The 19,840-nt window shown below is 45.4% G+C and overlaps 13 non-coding genes across 13 annotated transcripts; 10 read left to right on the top strand and 3 right to left on the bottom strand.

Moving 5' to 3' along the window:
* Positions 1 to 823: 823 nt before the first annotated feature.
* Positions 824 to 906, bottom strand: trnal-cag (transfer RNA leucine (anticodon CAG)). The gene has a single exon. It is a non-coding gene; the product is annotated as a tRNA-Leu (tRNA).
* Positions 907 to 1,156: 250 nt separating this feature from the next.
* Positions 1,157 to 1,228, top strand: trnad-guc (transfer RNA aspartic acid (anticodon GUC)). Its single transcript has one exon. It is a non-coding gene; the product is annotated as a tRNA-Asp (tRNA).
* Positions 1,229 to 8,043: 6,815 nt separating this feature from the next.
* On the top strand, positions 8,044 to 8,115 carry trnad-guc (transfer RNA aspartic acid (anticodon GUC)). Its single transcript has one exon. It is a non-coding gene; the product is annotated as a tRNA-Asp (tRNA).
* Positions 8,116 to 8,608: 493 nt separating this feature from the next.
* Positions 8,609 to 8,691, bottom strand: trnal-aag (transfer RNA leucine (anticodon AAG)). Its single transcript has one exon. It is a non-coding gene; the product is annotated as a tRNA-Leu (tRNA).
* A 3,510-nt stretch (positions 8,692 to 12,201) lies between these two features.
* trnal-cag (transfer RNA leucine (anticodon CAG)) lies at positions 12,202 to 12,284 on the bottom strand. Its single transcript has one exon. It is a non-coding gene; the product is annotated as a tRNA-Leu (tRNA).
* A 1,148-nt stretch (positions 12,285 to 13,432) lies between these two features.
* Positions 13,433 to 13,504, top strand: trnad-guc (transfer RNA aspartic acid (anticodon GUC)). Its single transcript has one exon. It is a non-coding gene; the product is annotated as a tRNA-Asp (tRNA).
* An 825-nt stretch (positions 13,505 to 14,329) lies between these two features.
* Positions 14,330 to 14,401, top strand: trnad-guc (transfer RNA aspartic acid (anticodon GUC)). Its single transcript has one exon. It is a non-coding gene; the product is annotated as a tRNA-Asp (tRNA).
* Positions 14,402 to 15,227: 826 nt separating this feature from the next.
* Positions 15,228 to 15,299, top strand: trnad-guc (transfer RNA aspartic acid (anticodon GUC)). Its single transcript has one exon. It is a non-coding gene; the product is annotated as a tRNA-Asp (tRNA).
* Positions 15,300 to 16,126: 827 nt separating this feature from the next.
* Positions 16,127 to 16,198, top strand: trnad-guc (transfer RNA aspartic acid (anticodon GUC)). Its single transcript has one exon. It is a non-coding gene; the product is annotated as a tRNA-Asp (tRNA).
* An 825-nt stretch (positions 16,199 to 17,023) lies between these two features.
* trnad-guc (transfer RNA aspartic acid (anticodon GUC)) lies at positions 17,024 to 17,095 on the top strand. The gene has a single exon. It is a non-coding gene; the product is annotated as a tRNA-Asp (tRNA).
* Positions 17,096 to 17,921: 826 nt separating this feature from the next.
* On the top strand, positions 17,922 to 17,993 carry trnad-guc (transfer RNA aspartic acid (anticodon GUC)). The gene has a single exon. It is a non-coding gene; the product is annotated as a tRNA-Asp (tRNA).
* Positions 17,994 to 18,820: 827 nt separating this feature from the next.
* trnad-guc (transfer RNA aspartic acid (anticodon GUC)) lies at positions 18,821 to 18,892 on the top strand. The gene has a single exon. It is a non-coding gene; the product is annotated as a tRNA-Asp (tRNA).
* An 825-nt stretch (positions 18,893 to 19,717) lies between these two features.
* trnad-guc (transfer RNA aspartic acid (anticodon GUC)) lies at positions 19,718 to 19,789 on the top strand. Its single transcript has one exon. It is a non-coding gene; the product is annotated as a tRNA-Asp (tRNA).
* The last annotated feature ends 51 nt before the right edge of the window (positions 19,790 to 19,840 follow it).

Here is a 19,840-nt window from a genome sequence, read left to right as displayed (position 1 = left end):
ATCCTGACTACTAAAAGGCATATTTGACGACACTGTCGGCGGGCCCAGGCATCATTCCAGCGAATATGTGGGTCTGCGTTGTGTTCGTGTTGAAGGGGAATATTGACGAGGCATGCAGCTTCATGGAAGACTCTCCTTCTGAGTGATGGGACTGTGATAGCAATTTTCCTGCACCTTGAAACGGGACACCAAAATCTTATTTCACTCCTTGCCGATAGTTGTCTTTTCATCTGACGACTGTGTCAGTCACACAGAAATTCCTCGTTAGTATAATGGACAGTATCTCCGCCTGTCACGCGGAAGATCGGGGTTCGATTCCCCGACTGGGAGAGCTCGGTCTTTTATCAGCTGCCTGCCACCAAGTGATGATTGTTTTGATACTCTCACCCATCTTCGGCCTAAATGTCAATAGCCCCCTTCAAATAGCCTAACATGAGGCCAGGTTTCTTCGGTCAAAAGCCCTTTCCCGTTTACTATGGTGTTAAGTGCAAACCAAGACCTTATAATCAACGATGTGCCTTTTGCTAATGATTCTGTCCTGCCCAAAGCACTGTAGAAGGTTGTGACAACACAGCTTGTTGAGCTGTGGTCAGAAGATTCTAATGCAACAAGTGTCTTGGCTGTTGTTTAACAGGGCTCCTGAGGCAAACAAATAGTAGGCATAGCATTTGGAAGCAAGAACTCTTCGGAGGTAAAGCGGCCACAATAATCTTTAAACTAGATGATGCAGTGGCAGAATAGCAATACGACATGGTATTGCTAAGCAAAGAGTAAACTTGAGTTGCCTTGCCAGTGAAAATGGTCCTCTAGGAGAACTCTGCAATGTCAGAAGTGGGATTTGAACCCACGCCTCCAGGGGAGACTGCGACCTGAACGCAGCGCCTTAGACCGCTCGGCCATCCTGACTACTAAAAGGCATATTTGACGACACTGTCGGCGGGCCCAGGCATCATTCCAGCGAATATGTGGGTCTGCGTTGTCTTCGTGTTGAAGGGGAATATTGACGAGGCATGCAGCTTCATGGAAGACTCTCCTTCTGAGTGATGGGACTGTGATAGCAATTTTCCTGCACCTTGAAACGGGACACCAAAATATTATTTCACTCCTTTGCGATAGTTGTCTTTTCATCTGACGACTGTGTCAGTCACACAGAAATTCCTCGTTAGTATAATGGACAGTATCTCCGCCTGTCACGCGGAAGATCGGGGTTCGATTCCCCGACGGGGAGAGCTCGGTCTTTTATCAGCTGCCTGCCACCAAGTGATGATTGTTTTGATACTCTCACCCATCTTCGGCCTAAATGGCAATAGCCCCCTTCAAATAGCCTAACATGAGGCCAGGTTTCTTCGGTCAAAAGCCCTTTCAATTCAATTCAATTCATTTTTATTTATATAGCGCCAAATACAACAAATGTCATCTCAAGGCACTTAGATAGTAAGTCCAATTCAAGCCAATTGGAATTCAATTAATTAATAATAATCATAATTCATAAAATAATCCAATTCGTTCATATAGAGCCAATTCAAAAACAATTTCCTAGCTAAGAAAACCAACAGATTGCACTGAAAACTTTTTGTTTTTCGGTCCAATATCCCGGCCTGAGCGGCGTGCCTGAGGCGACTGTGGAGAGAAACGACTCCCTTTTAACAGGAAGAAACCTCTGGCAGAACCAGACTCAGGAAGGGTGGCCATCCGCCTCGACCAGCTGGGGTTTGAGAAGACAGAAAAAGGGGGGGGGAGGGGGGCAGGGGGCCACCGCGACGGCGGCACTGTAACACCATTCAAAGGATATCTGTTGGAACAGGGAAACACGAGTTAATGACCACAATAATATCACATATACATAAAGAGAGTAAAGTGAGGAAAGGTGTGTCAGATGAGGCCCCCCAGCAGTCTAGGCCTATAGCAGCTTAACTATGGGATGTTTCAGGATCACATGAGCCATCCCTATTCAGGGTAAACACAAGAAACTTGTGCTAACGAAAAAATAAATAATAAAATAAAGTAAAGGACCAGACTCAGTGAGTAATTCCCTATACTCCCTATATAGATCTGCTCCTCACACCACAACAACCATCTTTTTACAGCCACAAGCTACCTCAGCCTCTCACCAACTGCACACCAGTCACAGCGGGGTGGGGATGCAAACCCTGGTTCGGGTAGGGGGAGAAATAAAAGAGGTAAGGGAAGCGGGAATGGGATTCAAACCCTGGTTCGGGTAGGGGGTAATGAAAGTATAGAGGGTGCCAGAGGTGGAGGCAGAACAAGACACACTAGCAGACACACTATCAGATTCAACAGACCTAACTATAAGCTTTATAAAAAAGGACATTTTTAAGCCTGGTCGTAAAAGTGGAAAGGGTGTCTGCTTCCCGGACATTTACTGGCAGCTTATTCCATAATTGAGGGGCCTGATAACTGAAGGCTCTGCCTCCCATTCTACTTTTAGAAACTCTGGGAACCTCAAGTAAACCTGCAGTTTGGGAACGAAGTGCTCTGTTAGGAAAATATCTTACAATGAGATCTTTAAGATATGATGGAGCTCGGTCATTAAGAGCTTTATATGTAAGGAGAAGAATCTTAAATTCTATTCTGAATTTAACAGGGAGCCAATGAAGAGAAGCTAAAACTGGAGAAATATGATCTCTCCTGTTAGTTCTCATCAGAACTCTGGCTGCAGCATTTTGGATCAACTGAAGGCTTTTCAGAGAATATGTAGGACAGCCCAATAATAAAGAATTACAGTAGTCCAATCTTGAAGTAACAAATGCATGAATTAGTTTTTCTGCATCACTCTGAGACAAGATGTTCCTGATTTTAACAATATTACGAAGGTGAAAGAAGGCAGTCCTAGAAACCTGTTTTATATGCGAGTCAAATGATAAGTTCTGGTCAAAAATAACTCTAAGGTTCCTCACTGTAGAACTAGAAGCCAAGGAAATACCATCTAGAGTAACTATATAGCTAGACAATTTCTCCCTGAAGCGCTCAGGTCCAAAGATAACGACTTCAGTTTTGTCTGAATTTAGCAGCAGACAGTTCTGAGTCATCCAGGTCTTTATGTCTTTAAGACATGCTTGTAGTCTGACCAACCTATTGGTTTCATCTGGTTTTATAGATAAGTACAGCTGAGTATCATCAGCATAGCAATGGAAATTTATGCCATGCTGTCTAATAATGTTACCTAATGGAAGCATGTATAAAGTGAAAAGAATCGGTCCAAGCACAGAACCCTGAGGAACTCCATGACTTACTCTGGTGTGTGAGGAAGATTCTTCATTTACAAGAACAAACTGAAATCTATCAGATAAATATGATTTAAACCAGCCTAATGCAGTTCCTTTAATCCCAATAACATGTTCAAGTCTGTGTAATAAGATACTGTGATCGACCGTATCAAATGCAGCACTGAGATCCAACAGGACAAGCACAGACACAAGTCCGCTATCAGAGGCTAAGAGGAGATCATTGGTAACTTTCAGCAGTGCAGTTTCTGTGCTATGATGCACTCTGAATCCTGACTGAAACTCTTCAAACAAATTATTTCTGTGTAAATGATCACAAAGCTGAGCTGCAACTATTTTTTCAAGAACTTTAGACATAAAAGGGAGATTGGATATAGGTCTATTATGAGCCAACACTTCTGAATCAAGAGTAGGTTTTTTAAGTAAAGGTTTAATTACAGCAACCTTAAAAGTATGAGGTACATATCCTGTCAACAAAGACAGATTGATCAAATCCAATATGGAAGTGTCAATTAATGGGAAAACCTCCTTGAACAGTCTGGTTGGGATTAGGTCTAAAACACAAGTTGATGGTTTAGAAGAGACTATTGCTGTTGTTAGTTCAGAGAGATCAACTGGGCAGAAGCCGTCTAAATACAAATCAGGTTCTAAAGATACTTCTAAAGCTGCTGTACTTGATGATACATCACTGATAATAGTGGGAAGGACTCCATCAATCTTCTCTCTGATAGAAACAATTTTATTAATAAAGAAGCTCATGAAATCATCACTGCTGAGAGTTAAAGGAATAACTGGCTCAGCAGAGCTCGGACTCTTAGTCAGACTGGCTACAGTGCTGAAAAGAAACCTGGGATTATTCTTATTCTCATCTATCAATGATGAATAATAAGCAGTTCTAGCTTTACGAAGGGCTTTCTTATACATTGTTAAACTGTCTTTCCAGACTAACTGAGACTCTTCTAAATTAGAGGAACGCCACTGTCTCTCCAGCTTTCTTGCAGTCTGCTTTAAAGCACGCAGCTGTGAATTATACCAAGGAGCCAACCTCTTCTGACTGATTACCTTCCTTTTCAGAGGGGCAACATTGTCCAGTGCTGTACGCATTGAAACTATAGTGCTGTCAACAAGAGAGTCAAGTGCTGCTGGAGTAAAGTTTATGTAGTCGTCCTCTGTCATATCTGCACATGGCAGTGAAGAAAAGGATGATGGAATTAATTCTTTAAATCTGGTTACAGCATCCTCTGATAGACACCTTCTATATGTAAATTTCTTCTCAGAAACTGTATAGTCAAGTAATGTAAACTCAAAGGTTATCAGAAAATGGTCAGATAAGACAGGGTTATGAGGGAACACTGTTAACTGTTCACTCTCAATGCCATAAGTCAGAACAAGATCAAGGGTGTGATTAAGGCAGTGAGTCGGTCCGTGAACACTCTGAGAAAATCCAATAGAGTCTAATATAGAATTAAAGTTCATATTCAGGCAGTCATTTTCAACATCTACATGAATATTAAAGTCACCCACTACAATGACTTTATCTGTACTCAGCACTAACTGGGATAAAAACTCTGAGAATTCAGACAGAAACTCAGAATAAGGGCCAGGTGGACGATACACAACAACAAACACAAGAGGTTTCTGGGATTTCCACTTTGCGTGGGAAAAACTGAGAATCAGATATTCAAAAGAGCTCAAACTAATCTTGGGTCTGGGACTGATGAGTAACCCTGATCTGAAAATAGCTGCCACTCCTCCTCCTCTGCCTGTGGTTCGAGGAACGTGAACATTTAAACAGTCAGAGGGAGTTGCTTCATTAATGCTAACATGATCCTCCTGCTGCAGCCAGGTTTCTGTAAGACAAAATATATCAATATGATGATCACAAATCAACTCATTCACTAACAGAGACTTCGAAAGGAGAGATCTGATATTCAGCAAACCACATTTAATAGTTTGATGTTTTTGTTCAGTTAAAGTTTTTGTTTTAATAATTTCTTTTTGCACAAGAGGATTTGCTCCTTTTGTGTTAATCGATTGGGTGGGTAGCAGCAGGTGGGAAGCTGCAGAGAAGTGTGTAAGACTACAACTCTGCATCCTGGTCTGAGCCCTGGGTTGTCATGTTTTAGGGTGGCAAATAAATTCATCCATATTTCTAGAAATGAGAGCTGCTCCTTCCAAAGTGGGATGGATGCCATCTCTCCTCATCAGACCAGGTTTTCTCCAGAAAGATTGCCAATTATCTATGTAGCCCACGTTGTTTGCTGGACACCATCTAGACAACCAGCGATTGTAGGACGACATGCGGCTAAACATGTCATCACTGGTCAGATTTGGCAGGGGTCCAGAGAAAACTACGGAGTCCGACATTGTTTTGGCAAAATCACACACCGATGCAACATTAATTTTAGTGACCTCCGATTGGCGTAACCGGGTGTCATTAACGCCGACGTGAATAACTATTTTACCATATTTACGTTTATCCTTAGCCAGCAGTTTTAAATAGGATTCTATGTCGCCCGCTCTGGCCCCTGGAATGCATTTGACTATGGCCGCTGGTGTCTCTAATGCCACGTTTCTGACTATAGAGCTTCCAATTACCAGGGTTTTGTCCTCAGCGGGTGTGTCGCTGAGTGGGGAAAATCTGTTAGAAGCGTGGACAGGTCGATGGTGAACAACGGGCTTGACTTTAGAGCTATGCCTCTTCCTGACAGTCACCCAGCCACGATGTAATCCCGGCTGCTCGGGTTCTGCCTGGGGGCGGCTAATGGAGCTAGCTACGCTAGGTGGCTCCACACTGGCAAAAGGGGCCTGGCTCGCTATCGGTTGATTTTCAACAGTGCAGAGCCGAGCTTCCAATTCAGATAACCTCGCCTCCAAAACTACAAAAAGACTACATTTGTTACATGTACCATTATCGCTAAAGGAGGCAGAGGAGTAACTAAACATCTGACACACGGAGCAGGTGAAAGCAGGCAGAGAAGGAGGAAGAGAACCGGTAGCCATGCTAAGCTAGAGAGCCAGACACACCGCTAAAAAGTGAGAATAAAGATTAAAGATCTGTAGGAGTGTGTTAGAACAGAACGGTAAGCTATAGAGTTTAACTATGCAAAATTGTGTAAGTTATAGATCGAAATAAAGTGATTATCAGTACTCCAAGCGGAGCAAGAAATTCCACAGTGCACAAGCAAGGTAACAGGAAGTGATGCAACACGTCTTACTATGGTGTTAAGTGCAAACCAAGACCTTATAATCAACAATGTGCCTTTTGCTAATGATTCTGTCCTGCCCAAAGCACTGTAGAAGGTTGTGACAACACAGCTTGTTGAGCTGTGGTCAGAAGATTCTCATGCAACAAGTGTCTTGGCTGTTGTTTAACAGGTCTCCTGAGGCAAACAAATAGTAGGCATAGCATTTGGAAGCAAGAACTCTTCGGAGGTAAAGCGGCCACAATAATCTTTAAACTAGATGATGCAGTGGCAGAATAGCAATACGACATGGTATTGCAAAGCAAGGAGTAAACTTGGGTTGCCTTGCCAGTGAAAATTTTTCTATAGGAGAAATCTGCAATGTCAGAAGTGGGATTTGAACCCACGCCTCCAGGGAAGACTGTGACCTGAACGCAGCGCCTTAGATCGCTCGGCCATCCTGACTACTAAAAGGAATATTTGACGACACTGTCGGCGGGCCCAGGCATCATTCCAGCGAATATGTGGGTCTGCGTTGTCTTCGTGTTGAAGGGGAATATTGACGAGGCATGCAGCTTCATGGAAGACTCTCCTTCTGAGTGATGGGACTGTGATAGCAATTTTCCTGCACCTTGAAACGGGACACGAAAATCTTATTTCACTCCTTGCCGATAGTTGTCTTTTCATCTGACGACTGTGTCAGTCACACAGAAATTCCTCGTTAGTATAATGGACAGTATCTCCGCCTGTCACGCGGAAGATCGGGGTTCGATTCCCCGACAGGGAGAGCTCGGTCTTTTATCAGCTGCCTGCCACCAAGTGATGATTGTTTTGATACTCTCACCCATCTTCGGCCTAAATGTCAATAGCCCCCTTAAAATAGCCTAACATGAGGCCAGGTTGCTTCGGTCAAAAGCCCTTTCCCGTTTACTATGGTGTTAAGTGCAAACCAAGACCTTATAATCAACAATGTTCCTTTTGCTAATGATTCTGTCCTGCCCAAAGCACTGTAGAAGGTTGTGAAAACACAGCTTGTTGAGCTGTGGTCAGAAGATTCTCATGCAACAAGTGTCTTGGCTGTTGTTTAACAGGTCTCCTGAGGCAAACAAATAGTAGGCATAGCATTTGGAAGCAAGAACTCTTCGGAGGTAAAGCGGCCACAATAATCTTTAAACTAGATGATGCAGTGGCAGAATAGCAATACGACATGGTATTGCTAAGCAAGGAGTAAACTTGGGTTGCCTTGCCAGTGAAAAGTTTTCTCTAGGAGAAATCTGCAATGTCAGAAGTGGGATTTGAACCCACGCCTCCAGGGGAGACTGCAACCTTAACGCAGCGCCTTAGAACGCTCGGCCATCCTGACTACTAAAAGGCATATTTGACGACACTGTCGGCGGGCCCAGGCATCATTCCAGCGAATATGTGGGTCTGCGTTGTGTTCGTGTTGAAGGGGAATATTGACGAGGCATGCAGCTTCATGGAAGACTCTCCTTCTGAGTGATGGGACTGTGATAGCAATTTTCCTGCACCTTGAAACGGGACACAAAAATCTTATTTCACTCCTTGCCGATAGTTGTCATTTCATCTGACGACTGTGTCAGTCACACAGAAATTCCTCGTTAGTATAATGGACAGTATCTCCGCCTGTCACGCGGAAGATCGGGGTTCGATTCCCCGACGGGGAGAGCTCGGTCTTTTATCAGCTGTCTGCCACCAAGTGATGATTGCTTTGATACTCTCACCCATCTTCGGCCTAAATGTCAATAGCCCCCTTCAAATAGCCCAACATGATGCCAGGTTTCTTCGGTCAAAAGCCCTTTCCCGTTTACTATGGTGTTAAGTGCAAACCAAGACCTTATAATCAACAATGTACCTTTTGCTAATGATTCTGTCCTGCCCAAAGCACTGTAGAAGGTTGTGACAAAACAGCTTGTTGAGCTGTGGTCAGAAGATTCTCATGCAACAAGTGTCTTGGCTGTTGTTTAACAGGTCTCCTGAGGCAAACAAATAGTAGGCATAGCATTTGGAAGCAAGAACTCTTCGGAGGTAAAGCGGCCACAATAATCTTTAAACTAGATGATGCAGTGGCAGAATAGCAATACGACATGTTATTGCTAAGCAAGGAGTAAACTTGGGTTGCCTTGCCAGTGAAAATTTTTCTCTAGGAGAAACCTGCAATGTCAGAAGTGGGATTTGAACCCACGCCTCAAGGGGAGACTGCGACCTTAACGCAGCGCCTTAGACCGCTCGGCCATCCTGACTGCTAAAAGGAATATTTGACTACAGTGTCGGCGGGCCCAGGCATCATTCCAGCGAATATGTGGGTCTGCGTTGTGTTCGTGTTGAAGGGGAATATTGACGAGGCATGCAGCTTCATGGAAGACTCTCCTTCTGAGTGATGGGACTGTGATAGCAATTTTCCTGCACCTTGAAACGGGACACCAAAATCTTATTTCACTCCTTGCCGATAGTTGTCTTTTCATCTGACGACTGTGTCAGTCACACAGAAATTCCTCGTTAGTATAATGGACAGTATCTCCGCCTGTCACGCGGAAGATAGGGGTTCGATTCCCTGACGGGGAGAGCTCGGTCTTTTATCAGCTGCCTGCCACCAAGTGATGATTGTTTTGATACTCTCACCCATCTTCGGCCTAAATGTCAATAGCCCCCTTAAAATAGCCTAACATGAGGCCAGGTTTCTTCGGTCAAAAGCCCTTTCCCGTTTACTATGGTGTTAAGTGCAAACCAAGACCTTATAATCAACAATGTGCCTTTTGCTAATGATTCTGTCCTGCCCAAAGCACTGTAGAAGGTTGTGACAACACAGCTTGTTGAGCTGTGGTCAGAAGATTCTCATGCAACAAGTGTCTTGGCTGTTGTTTAACAGGGCTCCTGTGGCAAACAAATAGTAGGCATAGCATTTGGAAGCAAGAACTCTTCGGAGGTAAAGCGGCCACAATAATCTTTAAACTAGATGATGCAGTGGCAGAATAGCAATACGACATGTTATTGCTAAGCAAGGAGTAAACTTGAGTTGCCTTGCCAGTGAAAATTTTTCTCTAGGAGAACTCTGCAATGTCAGAAGTGGGATTTGAACTGACGCCTCCAGGGGAGACTGCGACCTTAACTCAGCACCTAAGACCGCTCGGCCATCCTACCTACTAAAAGGAATATTTGACGACACTGTCGGCGGGCCCAGGCATCATTCCAGCGAATATGTGGGTCTGCGTTGTCTTCGTGTTGAAGGGGAATATTGACGAGGCATGCAGCTTCATGGAAGACTCTCCTTCTGAGTGATGGGACTGTGATAGCAATTTTCCTGCACCTTGAAACGGGACACGAAAATCTTATTTCACTCCTTGCCGATAGTTGTCTTTTCATCTGACGACTGTGTCAGTCACACAGAAATTCCTCGTTAGTATAATGGACAGTATCTCCGCCTGTCACGCGGAAGATCGGGGTTAGATTCCCCGACAGGGGAGAGCTTGGTCTTTTATCAGCTGCCTGCCACCAAGTGATGATTGTTTTGATACTCTCACCCATCTTCGGCCTAAATGTCAATAGCCCCCTTCAAATAGCCCAACATGATGCCAGGTTGCTTCGGTCAAAAGCCCTTTCCCGTTTACTATGGTGTTAAGTGCAAACCAAGACCTTATAATCAACAATGTTCCTTTTGCTAATGATTCTGTCCTGCCCAAAGCACTGTAGAAGGTTGTGACAACACAGCTTGTTGAGCTGTGGTCAGAAGATTCTCATGCAACAAGTGTCTTGGCTGTTGTTTAACAGGTCTCCTGAGGCAAACAAATAGTAGGCATAGCATTTGGAAGCAAGATCTCTTCGGAGGTAAAGCGGCCACAATAATCTTTAAACTAGATGATGCAGTGGCAGAATAGCAATACGACATGTTATTGCTAAGCAAGGAGTAAACTTGGGTTTCCTTGCCAGGGAAAATTTTTCTATAGGAGAAATCTGCAATGTCAGAAGTGGGATTTGAAGCCACGCCTCCAGGGGAGACTGCGACCTTAACACAGCGCCTTAGACCGCTCGGCCATCCTGACTACTAAAAGGAATATTTGACGACACTGTCGGCGGGCCCAGGCATCATTCCAGCGAATATGTGGGTCTGCGTTGTGTTCGTGTTGAAGGGGAATATTGACGAGGCATGCAGCTTCATGGAAGACTCTCCTTCTGAGTGATGGGACTGTGATAGCAATTTTCCTGCACCTTGAAACGGGACACCAAAATCTTATTTCACTCCTTGGCGATAGTTGTCTTTTCATTTGACGACTGTGTCAGTTACACAGAAATTCCTCGTTAGTATAATGGACAGTATCTCCGCCTGTCACGTGGAAGATCGGGGTTCGATTCCCCGACGGGGAGAGCTCGGTCTTTTATCAGCTGCCTGCCACCAAGTGATGATTGTTTTGATACTCTCACCCATCTTCGGCCTAAATGTCAAGAGCCCCCTTAAAATAGCCTAACATGAGGCCAGGTTGCTTCGGTCAAAAGCCCTTTCCCGTTTACTATGGTGTTAAGTGCAAATCAAGACCTTATAATCAACAATGTGCCTTTTGCTAATGATTCTGTCCTGCCCAAAGCACTGTAGAAGGTTGTGACAACACAGCTTGTTGAGCTGTGGTCAGAAGATTCTCATGCAACAAGTGTCTTGGCTGTTGTTTAACAGGTCTCCTGAGGCAAACAAATAGTAGGCATAGCATTTGGAAGCAAGAACTCTTCGGAGGTAAAGCGGCCACAATAATCTTTAAACTAGATGATGCAGTGGCAGAATAGGAATACGACATGGTATTGCTAAGCAAGGAGTAAACTTGAGTTGCCTTGCCAGTGAAAATAGTCCTCTAGGAGAACTCTGCAATGTCAGAAGTGGGATTTGAACCCACGCCTCCAGGGGAGACTACGATCTGAACGCAGCGCCTTAGACCGCTCGGCCATTCTGACTACTAAAAGGAATATTTGACGACACTGTTGGCGGGCCCAGGCATCATTCCAGCGAATATGTGGGTCTGCGTTGTCTTCGTGTTGAAGGGGAATATTGACGAGGCATGCAGCTTCATGGAAGACTCTCCTTCTGAGTGATGGGACTGTGATAGCAATTTTCCTGCACCTTGAAACGGGACACGAAAATCTTATTTCACTCCTTGCCGATAGTTGTCTTTTCATCTGACGACTGTGTCAGTCACACAGAAATTCCTCGTTAGTATAATGGACAGTATCTCCGCCTGTCACGCGGAAGATCGGGGTTCGATTCCCCGACAGGGAGAGCTCGGTCTTTTATCAGCTGCCTGCCACCAAGTGATGATTGTTTTGATACTCTCACCCATCTTCGGCCTAAATGTCAATAGCCCCCTTAAAATAGCCTAACATGAGGCCAGGTTGCTTCGGTCAAAAGCCCTTTCCCGTTTACTATGGTGTTAAGTGCAAACCAAGACCTTATAATCAACAATGTGCCTTTTGCTAATGATTCTGTCCTGCCCAAAGCACTGTAGAAGGTTGTGACAACACAGCTTGTTGAGCTGTGGTCAGAAGATTCTCATGCAACAAGTGTCTTGGCTGTTGTTTAACAGGTCTCCTGAGGCAAACAAATAGTAGGCATAGCATTTGGAAGCAAGAACTCTTCGGAGGTAAAGCGGCCACAATAATCTTTAAAATAGATGATGCAGTGGCAGAATAGCAATACGACATGGTATTGCTAAGCAAGGAGTAAACTTGGGTTGCCTTGCCAGTGAAAATTTTTCTATAGGAGAAATCTGCAATGTCAGAAGTGGGATTTGAACCCACGCCTCCAGGGAAGACTGCGACCTGAACGCAGCGCCTTAGACCGCTCGGCCATCCTGACTACTAAAAGGAATATTTGACGACACTGTCGGCGGGCCCAGGCATCATTCCAGCGAATATGTGGGTCTGCGTTGTCTTCGTGTTGAAGGGGAATATTGACGAGGCATGCAGCTTCATGGAAGACTCTCCTTCTGAGTGATGGGACTGTGATAGCAATTTTCCTGCACCTTGAAACGGGACACCAAAATCTTATTTCACTCCTTGCCGATAGTTGTCTTTTCATCTGACGACTGTGTCAGTCACACAGAAATTCCTCGTTAGTATAATGGACAGGATCTCCGCCTGTCACGCGGAAGATCGGGTTTCGATTCCCCGACGGGGAGATCTCGGTCTTTTATCAGCTGCCTGCCACCAAGTGATAATTGCTTTGATACTCTCACCCATCTTCGGCCTAAATGTCAATAGCCCCCTTCAAATAGCCTGACATGAGGCCAGGTTTCTTCGGTCAAAAGCCCTTTCCCGTTTACTATGGTGTTAAGTGCAAACCAAGACCTTATAATCAACGATGTGCCTTTTGCTAATGATTCTGTCCTGCCCAAAGCACTGTAGAAGGTTGTGACAACACAGCTTGTTGAGCTGTGGTCAGAAGATTCTCATGCAACAAGTGTCTTGGCTGTTGTTTAACAGGGCTCCTGATGCAAACAAATAGTAGGCATAGCATTTGGAAGCAAGAACTCTTCGGAGGTAAAGCGGCCACAATAATCTTTAAACTAGATGATGCAGTGGCAGAATAGCAATACGACATGTTATTGCTAAGCAAGGAGTAAACTTGGGTTTCCTTGCCAGTGAAAAGTTTTCTCTAGGAGAAATCTGCAATGTCAGAAGTGGGATTTGAACCCACGCCTCCAGGGGAGACTGCGACCTTAACGCAGCGCCTTAGACCGCTCCGCCATCCTGACTACTAAAAGGAATATTTGACGACACTGTCGGCGGGCCCAGGCATCATTCCAGCGAATATGTGGGTCTGCGTTGTCTTCGTGTTGAAGGGGAATAGTGACGAGGCATGCAGCTTCATGGAAGACTCTCCTTCTGAGTGATGGGACTGTGATAGCAATTTTCCTGCACCTTGAAACGGGACACGAAAATCTTATTTCACTCCTTGCCGATAGTTGTCTTTTCATCTGACGACTGTGTCAGTCCCACAGAAATTCCTCGTTAGTATAATGGACAGTATCTCCGCCTGTCACGCGGAAGATCGGGGTTCGATTCCCCGACGGGGAGAGCTCGGTCTTTTATCAGCTGCCTGCCACCAAGTGATGATTGTTTTGATACTCTCACCCATCTTCGGCCTAAATGTCAATAGCCCCCTTCAAATAGCCTAACATGAGGCCAGGTTGCTTCGGTCAAAAGCCCTTTCCCGTTTACTATGGTGTTAAGTGCAAACCAAGACCTTATAATCAACAATGTGCCTTTTGCTAATGATTCTGTCCTGCCCAAAGCACTGTAGAAGGTTGTGACAACACAGCTTGTTGAGCTGTGGTCAGAAGATTCTCATGCAACAAGTGTCTTGGCTGTTGTTTAACAGGTCTCCTGAGGCAAACAAATAGTAGGCATAGCATTTGGAAGCAAGAACTCTTCGGAGGTAAAGCGGCCACAATAATCTTTAAACTAGATGATGCAGTGGCAGAATAGCAATACGACATGTTATTGCTAAGCAAGGAGTAAACTTGGGTTTCCTTGCCAGTGAAAAGTTTTCTCTAGGAGAAATCTGCAATGTCAGAAGTGGGATTTGAACCCACGCCTCCAGGGGAGACTGCGACCTTAACGCAGCGCCTTAGACCGCTCCGCCATCCTGACTACTAAAAGGAATATTTGACGACACTGTCGGCGGGCCCAGGCATCATTCCAGCGAATATGTGGGTCTGCGTTGTCTTCGTGTTGAAGGGGAATATTGACGAGGCATGCAGCTTCATGGAAGACTCTCCTTCTGAGTGATGGGACTGTGATAGCAATTTTCCTGCACCTTGAAACGGGACATGAAAATCTTATTTCACTCTTGCCGAAAGTTGTCTTTTCATCTGACGACTGTGTCAGTCACACAGAAATTCCTCGTTAGTATAATGGACAGTATCTCCGCCTGTCACGCGGAAGATCGGGGTTCGATTCCCCGACGGGGAGATCTCAGTCTTTTATCAGCTGCCTGCCACCAAGTGATGATTGTTTTGATACTCTCACCCATCTTCGGCCTAAATGTCAATAGCCCCCTTCAAATAGCCTAACATGAGGCCAGGTTTCTTCGGTCAAAAGCCCTTTCCCGTTTACTATGGTGTTAAGTGCAAACCAAGACCTTATAATCAACAATGTTCCTTTTGCTAATGATTCTGTCCTGCCCAAAGCACTGTAGAAGGTTGTGACAACACAGCTTGTTGAGCTGTGGTCAGAAGATTCTCATGCAACAAGTGTCTTGGCTGTTGTTTAACAGGTCTCCTGAGGCAAACAAATAGTAGGCATAGCATTTGGAAGCAAGAACTCTTCGGAGGTAAAGCGGCCACAATAATCTTTAAACTAGATGATGCAGTGGCAGAATAGGAATACGACATGGTATTGCTAAGCAAGGAGTAAACTTGAGTTGCCTTGCCAGTGAAAATAGTCCTCTAGGAGAACTCTGCAATGTCAGAAGTGGGATTTGAACCCACGCCTCCAGGGGAGACTACGACCTGAACGCAGCGCCTTAGACCGCTCGGCCATTCTGACTACTAAAAGGAATATTTGACGACACTGTCGGCGGGCCCAGGCATCATTCCAGCGAATATGTGGGTCTGCGTTGTCTTCGTGTTGAAGGGGAATATTGACGAGGCATGCAGCTTCATGGAAGACTCTCCTTCTGAGTGATGGGACTGTGATAGCAATTTTCCTGCACCTTGAAACGGGACACGAAAATCTTATTTCACTCCTTGCCGATAGTTGTCTTTTCATCTGACGACTGTGTCAGTCACACAGAAATTCCTCGTTAGTATAATGGACAGTATCTCCGCCTGTCACGCGGAAGATCGGGGTTCGATTCCCCGACGGGGAGAGCTCGGTCTTTTATCAGCTGCCTGCCACCAAGTGATGATTGTTTTGATACTCTCACCCATCTTCGGCCTAAATGTCAATAGCCCCCCTTAAAATAGCCTAACATGAGGCCAGGTTGCTTCGGTCAAAAGCCCTTTCCCGTTTACTATGGTGTTAAGTGCAAACCAAGACCTTATAATCAACGATGTGCCTTTTGCTAATGATTCTGTCCTGCCCAAAGCACTGTAGAAGGTTGTGACAACACAGCTTGTTGAGCTGTGGTCAGAAGATTCTCATGCAACAAGTGTCTTGGCTGTTGTTTAACAGGGCTCCTGATGCAAACAAATAGTAGGCATAGCATTTGGAAGCAAGAACTCTTCGGAGGTAAAGCGGCCACAATAATCTTTAAACTAGATGATGCAGTGGCAGAATAGCAATACGACATGTTATTGCTAAGCAAGGAGTAAACTTGGGTTTCCTTGCCAGTGAAAAGTTTTCTCTAGGAGAAATCTGCAATGTCAGAAGTGGGATTTGAACCCACGCCTCCAGGGGAGACTGCGACCTTAACGCAGCGCCTTAGACCGCTCCGCCATCCTGACTACTAAAAGGAATATTTGACGACACTGTCGGCGGGCCCAGGCATCATTCCAGCGAATATGTGGGTCTGCGTTGTCTTCGTGTTGAAGGGGAATAGTGACGAGGCATGCAGCTTCATGGAAGACTCTCCTTCTGAGTGATGGGACTGTGATAGCAATTTTCCTGCACCTTGAAACGGGACACCAAAATCTTATTTCACTCCTTGGCGATAGTTGTCTTTTCATCTGACGACTGTGTCAGTCGCACAGAAATTCCTCGTTAGTATAATGGACAGTATCTCCGCCTGTCACGCGGAAGATCGGGGTTCGATTCCCCGACGGGGAGAGCTCGGTCTTTTATCAGCTGCCTGCCACCAAGTGATGATTGTTTTGATACTCTCACCCATCTTCGGCCTAAATGTCAATAGCCCCCTTCAAATAGCCTAACATGAGGCCAGGTTGCTTCGGTCAAAAGCCCTTTCCCGTTTACTATGGTGTTAAGTGCAAACCAAGACCTTATAATCAACAATGTGCCTTTTGCTAATGATTCTGTCCTGCCCAAAGCACTGTAGAAGGTTGTGACAACACAGCTTGTTGAGCTGTGGTCAGAAGATTCTCATGCAACAAGTGTCTTGGCTGTTGTTTAACAGGTCTCCTGAGGCAAACAAATAGTAGGCATAGCATTTGGAAGCAAGAACTCTTCGGAGGTAAAGCGGCCACAATAATCTTTAAACTAGATGATGCAGTGGCAGAATAGCAATACGACATGTTATTGCTAAGCAAGGAGTAAACTTGGGTTTCCTTGCCAGTGAAAAGTTTTCTCTAGGAGAAATCTGCAATGTCAGAAGTGGGATTTGAACCCACGCCTCCAGGGGAGACTGCGACCTTAACGCAGCGCCTTAGACCGCTCCGCCATCCTGACTACTAAAAGGAATATTTGACGACACTGTCGGCGGGCCCAGGCATCATTCCAGCGAATATGTGGGTCTGCGTTGTCTTCGTGTTGAAGGGGAATATTGACGAGGCATGCAGCTTCATGGAAGACTCTCCTTCTGAGTGATGGGACTGTGATAGCAATTTTCCTGCACCTTGAAACGGGACATGAAAATCTTATTTCACTCTTGCCGAAAGTTGTCTTTTCATCTGACGACTGTGTCAGTCACACAGAAATTCCTCGTTAGTATAATGGACAGTATCTCCGCCTGTCACGCGGAAGATCGGGGTTCGATTCCCCGACGGGGAGATCTCAGTCTTTTATCAGCTGCCTGCCACCAAGTGATGATTGTTTTGATACTCTCACCCATCTTCGGCCTAAATGTCAATAGCCCCCTTCAAATAGCCTAACATGAGGCCAGGTTTCTTCGGTCAAAAGCCCTTTCCCGTTTACTATGGTGTTAAGTGCAAACCAAGACCTTATAATCAACAATGTTCCTTTTGCTAATGATTCTGTCCTGCCCAAAGCACTGTAGAAGGTTGTGACAACACAGCTTGTTGAGCTGTGGTCAGAAGATTCTCATGCAACAAGTGTCTTGGCTGTTGTTTAACAGGTCTCCTGAGGCAAACAAATAGTAGGCATAGCATTTGGAAGCAAGAACTCTTCGGAGGTAAAGCGGCCACAATAATCTTTAAACTAGATGATGCAGTGGCAGAATAGGAATACGACATGGTATTGCTAAGCAAGGAGTAAACTTGAGTTGCCTTGCCAGTGAAAATAGTCCTCTAGGAGAACTCTGCAATGTCAGAAGTGGGATTTGAACCCACGCCTCCAGGGGAGACTACGACCTGAACGCAGCGCCTTAGACCGCTCGGCCATTCTGACTACTAAAAGGAATATTTGACGACACTGTCGGCGGGCCCAGGCATCATTCCAGCGAATATGTGGGTCTGCGTTGTCTTCGTGTTGAAGGGGAATATTGACGAGGCATGCAGCTTCATGGAAGACTCTCCTTCTGAGTGATGGGACTGTGATAGCAATTTTCCTGCACCTTGAAACGGGACACGAAAATCTTATTTCACTCCTTGCCGATAGTTGTCTTTTCATCTGACGACTGTGTCAGTCACACAGAAATTCCTCGTTAGTATAATGGACAGTATCTCCGCCTGTCACGCGGAAGATCGGGGTTCGATTCCCCGACGGGGAGAGCTCGGTCTTTTATCAGCTGCCTGCCACCAAGTGATGATTGTTTTGATACTCTCACCCATCTTCGGCCTAAATGTCAATAGCCCCCCTTAAAATAGCCTAACATGAGGCCAGGTTGCTTCGGTCAAAAGCCCTTTCCCGTTTACTATGGTGTTAAGTGCAAACCAAGACCTTATAATCAACGATGTGCCTTTTGCTAATGATTCTGTCCTGCCCAAAGCACTGTAGAAGGTTGTGACAACACAGCTTGTTGAGCTGTGGTCAGAAGATTCTCATGCAACAAGTGTCTTGGCTGTTGTTTAACAGGGCTCCTGATGCAAACAAATAGTAGGCATAGCATTTGGAAGCAAGAACTCTTCGGAGGTAAAGCGGCCACAATAATCTTTAAACTAGATGATGCAGTGGCAGAATAGCAATACGACATGTTATTGCTAAGCAAGGAGTAAACTTGGGTTTCCTTGCCAGTGAAAAGTTTTCTCTAGGAGAAATCTGCAATGTCAGAAGTGGGATTTGAACCCACGCCTCCAGGGGAGACTGCGACCTTAACGCAGCGCCTTAGACCGCTCCGCCATCCTGACTACTAAAAGGAATATTTGACGACACTGTCGGCGGGCCCAGGCATCATTCCAGCGAATATGTGGGTCTGCGTTGTCTTCGTGTTGAAGGGGAATAGTGACGAGGCATGCAGCTTCATGGAAGACTCTCCTTCTGAGTGATGGGACTGTGATAGCAATTTTCCTGCACCTTGAAACGGGACACCAAAATCTTATTTCACTCCTTGGCGATAGTTGTCTTTTCATCTGACGACTGTGTCAGTCGCACAGAAATTCCTCGTTAGTATAATGGACAGTATCTCCGCCTGTCACGCGGAAGATCGGGGTTCGATTCCCCGACGGGGAGAGCTCGGTCTTTTATCAGCTGCCTGCCACCAAGTGATGATTGTTTTGATACTCTCACCCATCTTCGGCCTAAATGTCAATAGCCCCCTTCAAATAGCCTAACATGAGGCCAGGTTGCTTCGGTCAAAAGCCCTTTCCCGTTTACTATGGTGTTAAGTGCAAACCAAGACCTTATAATCAACAATGTGCCTTTTGCTAATGATTCTGTCCTGCCCAAAGCACTGTAGAAGGTTGTGACAACACAGCTTGTTGAGCTGTGGTCAGAAGATTCTCATGCAACAAGTGTCTTGGCTGTTGTTTAACAGGTCTCCTGAGGCAAACAAATAGTAGGCATAGCATTTGGAAGCAAGAACTCTTCGGAGGTAAAGCGGCCACAATAATCTTTAAACTAGATGATGCAGTGGCAGAATAGCAATACGACATGTTATTGCTAAGCAAGGAGTAAACTTGGGTTTCCTTGCCAGTGAAAAGTTTTCTCTAGGAGAAATCTGCAATGTCAGAAGTGGGATTTGAACCCACGCCTCCAGGGGAGACTGCGACCTTAACGCAGCGCCTTAGACCGCTCCGCCATCCTGACTACTAAAAGGAATATTTGACGACACTGTCGGCGGGCCCAGGCATCATTCCAGCGAATATGTGGGTCTGCGTTGTCTTCGTGTTGAAGGGGAATATTGACGAGGCATGCAGCTTCATGGAAGACTCTCCTTCTGAGTGATGGGACTGTGATAGCAATTTTCCTGCACCTTGAAACGGGACATGAAAATCTTATTTCACTCTTGCCGAAAGTTGTCTTTTCATCTGACGACTGTGTCAGTCACACAGAAATTCCTCGTTAGTATAATGGACAGTATCTCCGCCTGTCACGCGGAAGATCGGGGTTCGATTCCCCGACGGGGAGATCTCAGTCTTTTATCAGCTGCCTGCCACCAAGTGATGATTGTTTTGATAC

This window comes from Odontesthes bonariensis, chromosome 5 (assembly GCF_027942865.1).
Source record: "Odontesthes bonariensis isolate fOdoBon6 chromosome 5, fOdoBon6.hap1, whole genome shotgun sequence".
Lineage (NCBI taxonomy): Eukaryota > Metazoa > Chordata > Actinopteri > Atheriniformes > Atherinopsidae > Odontesthes > Odontesthes bonariensis.
Note: the sequence above shows the minus strand (reverse complement) of the source record. Positions and strands in the feature narration are given on the sequence as shown.